A 9956-nucleotide genomic window follows, 5' to 3' on the forward strand; every position below is an offset into this window, starting at 1 on the left:
AAGAGTGAAAGGGTGTTTGATCTTTGTTCTAGATATTCCAAAATTACAGATTAAGAGCAGTGTCCTTGTGTCCTTGGTTTTGGATTCTTGAGCTAACTGTTAATACCAGAGGATTTTACAGCAGTACTTTAAACTTGGCATGTGTTGCTTTTGCGTGTGCCCTGGTCTGGACAGCTCGCTTTGGATTGCTGTACTGGATTGCCTGGCATTGCTGGGAGGCCCTTGTTACATGGTCAGACTGCTCCACAGAGGCAAAACCTGTGCATGTTGTGAGCCTTCATCTATGGTTTTAAAGTATGTTTGTGTTTCTTTATCTGAAGTATTTAGTGTGGAACTGGCACGTTAAAGGAAGATTGATCTTTAGGCTATAGTGAGAGAAGAGGCAAGGAAGCATCCAGGGTATGTCAGACCTGCTTTTTGAAAGAAGGCTTTTTGTATTTACTGATAATGGGTTTTTTTCAGAATGGCATCCTTTCTGCCAGGTGTAGAAGACTGCTTTCGTGGAATTCAAATCCAATTCTGGAAAGGAAGGCTGGAAAAGAATTGCACTAAGAGTTGTGCAATTAAATAATTACTGGAAAACTTATTAAAAAAATCTTCCAGATCTGTTAGTTCCCTGCACAGAAACAAAAAGAATGGTAATTGTGGTCAGGGACTGAAATAGCACGTTGAAACCGACATGTAAAACACCGCACAAAATTGGGTAAACTTATTGTAAGCTTTCTAGTCAGAAACGTGTGGATTAGTGTCGGTGGTCTTCTCAAACCTTTTTATTATACACTCATAGGTAGGAAGAAAACGGAAGATCAGGATTGAAAAAAAAAGTATTTTAGTATAAATATTATTGAAATAATGATAAACCTAACTATCCAATTTAAAATGTCCTTTGTACGTTGTTTTGCTATTGGCAGTGCTAGAAGGAATGTTACACATGCATTTTTTTAGGCAGCACGTTGACTTATGTGCTCACGTGCTGGAACAAGTTTTATTTTACTTTAAATCTGCTTAATAAACTCACGCTATCACATTATTTTGGAAGAATTGCAGTGCATTGTCAGTATATGGCTACTCAGATAAACTCATCTGTTTTTTATACGCAGGAGCATAATACAGCTGAATATATTTGGATGCAGGTTTTCTATATGACTCCGTGTGTGTATCATTTTTGACCTTTTTCTCTGAATGCATTTCTCATCCAATTTATGCCTGCACTTCTATGAATGTTTCTTTTCCAGTCCTTTTTGCCCACTCGTACCATTCTTCAACATACTTAGTACGTATTTTCTTCTGCTGTCTGTGCTATACAGCAGATTTTTCTCTTCCGTCTTCAGGCTCCTGCCCTTTCTTTGCTTCTTCCATTTGGTATCCTGCAGATTTCCAGCATTTTTCTCATATTTCATCTGCACTTTTGCGGATTGTAGGTTCCGCTTGTACCAGTTAGAGTGACAGTGTGCTGGCTCCAGAAGTGTTCCCTTTTCTGGACAGAGCAGTTGGAGCTTGGCCACCCTGGCCACCTTGGCTCTTCAGCAAGGAACGAGGAAGAAGATCGTTCAGAGCCTCTTGTGTACCTGTTTCAGGTTGTTGTGAATATTAGGGTGGCTGAGCTGGAGATCAAATTTACACCACTTGCTCCTGGGCTTTCCATTTAGCTGACACCTGTGGATGAATTAGTCATGCCTCTCTCTCCATAAACACTCTAATGACCTCAGAGTGACTGACTGAGGAGACAGCTGTCTTGTGATGCTAGAAGAAAAGAATGCTTGGCATTTCATTAACAAATTCTGCCAAAAAGGACTATATTTGACCTTTCTCTTAACAATGCACTTGCAGTTTACTATCCTGGGCAATGGTATCAAAAAGTCTAGAGCAAAAAGGGGTGGAGTTTTTTTATTACTTTGTCTTCTACAAAAGATGGAAATTAGTAGGATATCCTCACCAAACTCTGAAAGAAATGGAGTTTGGACTTGTAAATCGTAACTTTGTTGTTGGTTGAGTCCTCTGTTGTTTATATTTGAGTAGATGGCATGAATGCAGAGAAGCGTCTTGTTTTCAGGTCACTACCCTGCACTCCACAGTCCTGTCTATCAAGGGGTCGGCCAGACTTGAATGGGTCCTTGTGAGTGTGGATTTTGCTAGCTTGTTTCACAGGTTTAGTGGTTAAAAAAACAGGTGAACAAAATATCTGCTAACTCATTTCTCAACCTCTGTGTGTAGAAAAAGAAAAGCATGGCCTTTTCTGCCTCTTTTCAGACACTTTTTAGTAGATCCTGAAATGCTGCATGCTTTATGGAAGGGTCTGAAATAGAGGGTGAACAAGGTTGTTAATTACTGACGGTCTGGGGAATGTGCAAGAATATAATCCATAAAGGCTTTGGGAAGAATCGAAGCTGTCGCTCGGGAAGACATTGTACTGGAATTCAGTACAAAGAACTCTGTCAAATTATATGATCTTCCATATTTGCTCTTTTCCCAACATTGTGTATGGAGTAGTGCATGAAGAGCACTGGGCTCCTGCTGACAGGTAGAGAGAGAAAGCCGGAAACTCTTGAAGGATTCCTGCGGTGGGGAGGAGGGTATCATTGGGGTGATTGAGACACTTTGTAATTCAATTTGCTGTAGAGCTTTTCCCACAGCCAACGATTCCAGGGTGCATTTCTCAGAAGAGTTAAAACAAACAGTTCTGCTAACAACTTGTTGTCTGAGCACCCTGTTCCCACCATACCTGTCACCTCCTGATCGAGGCTCCGGGCTGCAGTATATCCGAGTCATTCCGACAGCCCAGAAGGCAGAAGGCTGGGAATGCGGTCTGGTTTATCAGCCGGGCAGGCATCTTCCTGGTGCTAGAGCAGCCGTTGGGATTTTAGCTGTGTCCTACTGGACTAGCTGCTTCTGTGTGGCAGCCTGCTGGCCAGGCAGACTGATACGGAGTACAGCACACTAAAGAATCTCTTTGGTCTCCAAAAAAGAGGAGGTGCTGTTACCTGCTTCTGTGTCCTGTTCTATGAAGATTGGAATGACACTGAAATCAGCCTGCTGTCACAGTAACCATGTGCAGTGAAACCAGATTTGGTGTTCATCCTGGGTCAAGTCCAGAAACTGGGAATGGAGGGAATACGAGGAGGAAGAAGTTTGTCTAAGGAGTGGTTTGATGGCCGGCTTTGTTGACGGCGCAGCCCAGACATGAGAGGGTTGCCCGGGTCTGGCTCATAGCCATGGAAGGGTGTGTCGAAGTTTCAGGTGCGATGGGGAGTTTCTGCAGTGTTTACCAAGGCAAGATCTTCTGATGCAGCTGTACGTTTGCAAGTTTAGTTTCGGTGCTTGTAATGCAGTAGACAAATGAAGCTCGCTGCCACCCCCAGGACTGAGAGCCTGTAAGTCTAGCAAGAGAGAGGAGGTGGCCAGCTAGCTCAGACAGAGAACAACATACTTTTCGGAAACTACCTCTGGCTAGAGCAGAGGCGGCCCTGCAGACAGCCTGTTGGGCTGTAAGAAACAGGTCCCACAAAGCAAGAAGTGCTGTGCTTTGATTGCTGTGGGAAAGACTGAGCTCCTTGATAGGAAAAGAAGGAGGAGAGCTCCTTGCTCTGCCAAGTCCGGGGCATACTTCTGCTCGCTTTCTTTGAAACCGGGGATAAATGGGTTTGTGGGACTGATGCAGCTACTTCTTTATGCTCTAGTCTCAGCCCTCCTTGGACCCTCAGCTTTGCAGCTATCTTCTGTGGTGACGTAAGTGGTGCTTGGCGCATTGGATGGAAGGTACAGCTGCCTTCTAAGAGGGGTGCAAGTTGCCAGATACAAATTTCTGCCCAACCGCCTGAGTCACATAAAGGAAGGTATGGCAAAAGGTCAGAGGTATTTGAGTTATAAGACGTGCCAGCCGTTAGCAACTGCACTGTGTTGAGGTGTCATGCATACAGTGCCTCAGGCTGGCTGTCCTCCGGGTTTTTATCGAGAAAAAAATGGAGGCTGGTGGGGCAAAGAGAAGGAATCGCCTCATTTTTATAAGCGGGAGCCAAAAATTCAGGGGAAAATTCCCACGTAGGACACACAGAAGCTCCCAAGTTATGTGACGATAACTCAGCGTATTCTACAGAATAAGTAAATAAACACACCCTGAGAGCTAATGCAAAACACTCATTTAAGCACATACTCTGCTGCTTCAACAGCGTATTTATTAAAAAAAGGAAAAGGCACTGACAGGAAAATGCTTTGTTCAGAGCATGCCCACTCCTGTGCCTTGTAATGTGCAATTCTCCCATTGTTTTAATGTTTTTGATTCATTTTAAGAAGCTTTTCCATAAGGGAGAGCCTAACACCTTGGTCTAGCCAGTCCTGCACTGGTACTTGCTCGAAGTTCTGAGCTTTTTTCCCCCAAAGAGAACACGCAGTTTGGCTTTCCCCTTCCACGGCAGCGAAGCAGCAACTTGCTGACGAGCATTCTCTTCGGGAAGTTTGTACCCAGAGCAAGAAAATTGGGTTTAATCATCCTTGCGTATAGTCTTGGGCTGCCTACTTTATCTACTTCGAAGCACAGAAAAGTGGGGTTGTGCGTGTCCCATCGCTGCGGGCAGCCCCAGGCTGTGCCCAGTTTCTGCCTCTCGGCACCGGTGGGGAGTTCTGTGCTCTCTTTCCTGGTACAAACAGCCGAAAAAATTTGTTTGCTTTTGGGGGGAGAGTGGGGAATCTGACTGGTTTTGCTAGCAGTCTACCATCTGGTTGCCTCATTTTTTGAAACTAACTTAAAAGTAGCATGGTTAGTATTGCTGAAAAGCCCAAACCAGGTTTATTTGGCAGCAAATTAATTGCCACATTTTATCTGTGATTAGTGTTTGTAGATCCTTAATTTTTCTTTTTGTTCTGAAGTATCCTGTCTATGAAATAAGACTTTTTCTCCTTTATATTTAAGATACTTTTTTTTTGAAACGTACACCCTTCTTAACTAGGCTTTTGTGTAGTTGTGGTGACTAAAGTTTATCGGTATGTGAAAAAGACGTGATTTTATTAATTTTTTTTCTTGTTAGAATTTCAGATTTTGGGGGAGTAGTTGTTTCTGTTTGGTGGTGTCTTGTTTCCCCCCGCAAACAATTCCAGAAATTTTTGATGTAGACCTTTTGTACAAGTTGTGACTGGATTGAACCCTCCTGCAGCTCCTCGGAGGTAACAAACACTGGCCTGATTTTAGGGGTAGGGAAATTACATGAACCTCAATGAGTTTGGGATTTTTTTTTAATAAAAAAAAAAAAAAGGTGTGGGGCGAGCCTTCTGACACTCCCAATTTGGGGGGGTGGGGGTTAGGCCTTGCTGCTTCAGGCACGCTTGATTGACCTCACCGTGCTGGTTTTGTTTAGTAAAAAAGAGAAATACATTGCATAGTTGTAGAAAAGGCCATAGAAAAGTATCTGCTTAATGTTTAGGTTGTTACAGGCAAAGAACTAACATCTCTCGAAAAACTTTAGCATTCAGTTTAAAGCAAATTTAGGGAGAATTCTGCAGGTATTTATGCAATAGGATGGATTTACCACCTGGGGGCAATATGCGTTTGGACTGTGTCTGGTTTTTACTGCAGGTTTTGCTTGGACTTTTGTTTCAGCGTTGAGGCTCAGCAGCCGTATTTCTTTACACCTCGAACCTCTCATACACTCCTGATTTTTGTGGCAGTGGTTTGGAACTGCTGCTGGCCAGAGGCTGAACCTCCGGCAGGCAGGACGTGTTTCAACAAGCGCGCTGATCTGACTGAAAGAAGCTGCAGAGCAAGTGCCTGCGTGTGCGCGCGCGCAGGTACGAACATATGCTGTGCTTAATTTGTTTGTTGTAATTGCCACTTTCACCATGAGAGCGAACTTAAAATACAGATACAATTATGAAAGTCAAAGCAGGCTATTGCAAAAAAGGATTGCACCCACTAATTTTTTCTGTTTGTAGGCTAGCAGAATTTTTTCCTGTATGTAAGTGCCAACGCCCATTCTAAAGAATGGGTTAATATTGAAGGTTTAATTCTAGGTCATAGTCTGATGCTAGTGGACTTTGCACTTTATAAAGCACAATGTAATTGCTAGGTAGAGTGTATGTAGAAGGATGACTGAAAAATGCCCTGAAGGGGAGCGACATGAAAAATCCAAAGGATCACCACTGTGAGCAGTGCTACAGCGTGACTGGGGTGGGGGAGCCCAAAGTAGTTAAGATTGGAAGTGGACGCCCCCACACAAAGAGTCTACAAATTTCTGTAGTGTGGAAATTAGTTTCTGTAATTGGTTTAGCAAGATGCTGCTAATGATGAGTACCTTTGACGTTATATCTTTGCCGGTACAATGAAGTGCATTCTGGAGTTTTTGAAGTGTCTTCTTTTACTGTTGCAGAACAATATTGCTTGTGTGCCTCCAGGTCAATTTTAACAGTAACTGAACCTGGTGGAAGAGAATAATTCTGGCAAGTGATTTGTACAGGTATGGCTGTGTTACTCGTTCTTTGTGCTGATCATGCGGATCAGCTCTCCAGTTATCCAGCAATTCCTGTTTGCTTTGGCTTGAGTCTTTTGCCCTTTGCATATGACAGTCAGTGTATTGATCAAGTTCTATGATTTCACTCTCTTCTTTTTATTGTTTTCCTACCATCTGGGGTACACGTGGGCTGTGAGTATAGAACACCACCTGGCTATAATCGCTGAAATTGCCTTGGTTTCCCTACTTGAGCAGTGGTCTGATGCAGCTCTGAGCTGTTTGGTAGAGAACTTGTTTATGACCAATGAGGCAGGTAGAAGAATGATTTGCCAGTTCGTGTAGACCAGTCTCTACCAAGATGTCTGAGACAATGTGGAAGGCAATGCAGAGGACGGGTCAGTGAGATGAGGCAACTAGTCTCCAGCCTAGTTCTGCTGCACAGACCACTGCAAACTATAAAGCGCTTGATTGAGCTCTTCTGGGATGAAACAGGTTCAGACCAGGAATATTATGACCAGTGTAGTCACTAATTGTTGTGACAGTCAACCTGAGATGTGAACACATTTGTGGAAATGACAATTTTTCACTTGGTGGACCTCTGAGGTGCTCTACAGCTGGTATTGCGACACCAGGTCCTCAAAGGTGGTGGGAAGGAGGAGTGATGGCCCTGTGGAGACAGCTATCAGCCCTTGCAGCTACTCCTAGCTGACGCTATGCTTACTCTTAGGGTAACAATGTCTACAGCAAAGTGTTGAATATCCCCAGGTAGTAATTGATGGGAGATGTGTAGTACAAGGCGCTGCAGTAGCTTGAACCAAAATAGGAGTTACAAAACTATGGCTTAAATGATTGTAACTATTTCCATTCCCAGTTATTCCTGTCCTTTGCTATAGACAGAAGGGGAGCCAATAATGTAAATTTTTGGAATTGTTTGTATTGCTATTCTGAGGTAGGAGACCGCTAAGAAACAGAACTTTGTGGTATGTATTTGGAAAAATATGTGCTAACAAAATTAGCAATAGGTACAATTTTTCAGTCTGCAGGGTTTCTCTTTGTCATGATGGAGAATTTGAACAGGAAGGAGCTTTTCCAGCTGTTTGGATGAGAAGTCTGCTTTGAAGGACTTCCTCCACCCTCGTCCAGAGGGCGATTAAAGAAAGCCATTATATCATAGTGTCATAAAAGGGTAATCCTAATTGTCTCACTCAGGGCAAGAGGAGACTATGGTTTAGATTATCTGTAATATTAGTTGAGTGAATGAGTTATACCTCATTATCAGTTTTTATCTCACAAGGATAAAATTGTACTTTGTCCTGACGCTGCATCCTTCCAATAGCTGCAGCTGACTTTCATGTGTAATGACATTGTTCTTCTTCCAGCTTCGTTCTCTAAACTTCCTCCTTTTGTAAAGGATTCAAACATACAGACTCTGGATGGCCAGAGAGTTTGCCGTCATAGGAGTTAAGGAAACTCAGAGGTCTTAGTGGGTGGCTGTGAAGAATGTATTGCTGAGTGCATGTGTAGTGGGTTAGATAACCATCCGTTCCCTCTTTGAGACTTCAGATTCACCAAACACCATGTCTCAAGCTTGTTTTGTATGTCCCAGTTGCTGAGCATTTTTGTCAACGACCATGTGTAGAACAGAGGTTTGGCTTGGTAAGGTGCTTCCGATTTGTACCCCATTTGTCTGGGAGCAGGAACCACATCAGCTGTTCACGGGCTGCTCCCTGCCAAAGGGTTCAGTAAGGGCAGAGTGCAGAGCCATCCTTGTCTTCTGGCTTGTAAAAGTGGAGTTTTGTCCCTTCTTGTCCCTTCCCCTGCTTGTGGTGGAAGGAACTGAAGGTGGCAGGTGGTGCCATGTTTCTTCATAGCCTGGTCCTAAGCAGGTGGGTAGAACTGTGAAAATGGGTGGTGACTTCTCTAGCAGGGACAAGTCACCTGTTGTAGTGACTTGTATGTATGTTATCGTTTGCTTATATATATGATAAAACCTGTTCTGGAAAGGTTTTGGCATTGTGGCAGCAATAGCTGACAGGTACCATCAGCACGGGTGGTATTTTCTGCCCTGAAGAATTGGGAATGCAGGGATGAAAAGGAGAGACTTCTTAAGGTTCAGGTTCATGGCAAGTAAACTGGTCTCAGAGGAATACCTGTGCGTCCTGCTAAACTCCTCATGCGGCAATGGAAAATATTTTTTTTTGCCTGTGGTGGGTGGAAAGGCGAGAAATGAGCTCCATGTAGAAACAGAGGTACAGGGTATGGGGACGCTAAAACACACAGAACCTTCGGTGCCTTTTCATTACTGGATTGTTTCAGCGCAGTAAATCATAGAATCACAGAATGGTTAGAGTTGGAAGGGACCTTAAAGACCATCTCATTCCACCCCCCCTGCCATGGGCAGGGACACCTCCCACCAGCCCAGGTTGCTCCAAGCCCTGTCCAACCTGGCCTTGAACACCTCCAGGGATGGGGCAGCCACAGCTTCTCTGGGAAACCTGCGCCAGGGGCTCACCACCCTCACAGGGAAGAATTTCTTCCTCATATCTGATCTAAATTTCCCCTCTTCCAGTTTGAAGCCATTCCCCCTCATCTTATTACTACATGCCTTTGTAAAAAGTCCCTCTCCAGCTTTCTTGTAGGTGCCCTTCAGATACTGGCAGGCTGCTATTAGGTCTCCCCGGAGCCTTCTCTTCTCCAGGATGAACAACCCAAACTCAGCCTGTTCTCACAGGAGAGAGGCTCCAGCCCCCAGAGCATCTTTGTGGCCTCCTCTGTATCTGCTCCAACAGGTCCATGTCCTTCTGATGTTGAGGGCTCCAGAGCTGGATGCAATATTCCAGGTGTGGTCTCACAAGAGCAGAGCAGAGGGGCAGAATCCCCTCTCTCACCCTGCTGGCCACGCTGCTGGGGATGCAGCCCAGGGTGCTGGTGGCTTTCTGGGCTGTGATCGTGCATTGCTGGCTCATGTTGAGCTTCTCATCCACCAACACCCCCAAGTCCTTCTCCTTGGGGCTGCTCTCCATCCATTCTCCACCCAGCCTGGATTTGTGCTTGGGATTGCCCCGGCCCACGTGGGACGTGTTTTGTGTAAGCAATAAAAGTTAGCAATATACAGTGAAGCACAAACAGCAGGGTGTTGATGCTTCTAAAGACTTTACTATGTCTGTAATTATTGCTTCCTCTCCCTGACCGTGATCGTATGTTGCTTTTAAAGTAATCATAGAATCATAAAGTGGTTTAGGTTGGAAGGGACCTTGAAGATCATCGAGTTCCAACCCCCTGCCATTAATGTTTAATCTAAACCTGCCCTCTTCCAGTTTATAGCCATTCCCCCTTGTCCTATCACTACAGGCCCTAGTAAAAAGTCCTTCCCCAGCTCTCCTGTAGGCCCCCTTTAGGTACTGGAAGGCTGCAATAAGATCTCCCCGGAGTCTTCTCTTCTCCAGGCTGAACAGCCCCAACTCTCTCAGCCTCTCCTCATAGGAGATATGCTCCAGCCCTCAGATCATCCTCGCGGCT

This window comes from Charadrius vociferus, unplaced genomic scaffold (assembly GCF_000708025.1).
Source record: "Charadrius vociferus isolate BGI_N301 unplaced genomic scaffold, ASM70802v2 scaffold559, whole genome shotgun sequence".
NCBI lineage: Eukaryota > Metazoa > Chordata > Aves > Charadriiformes > Charadriidae > Charadrius > Charadrius vociferus.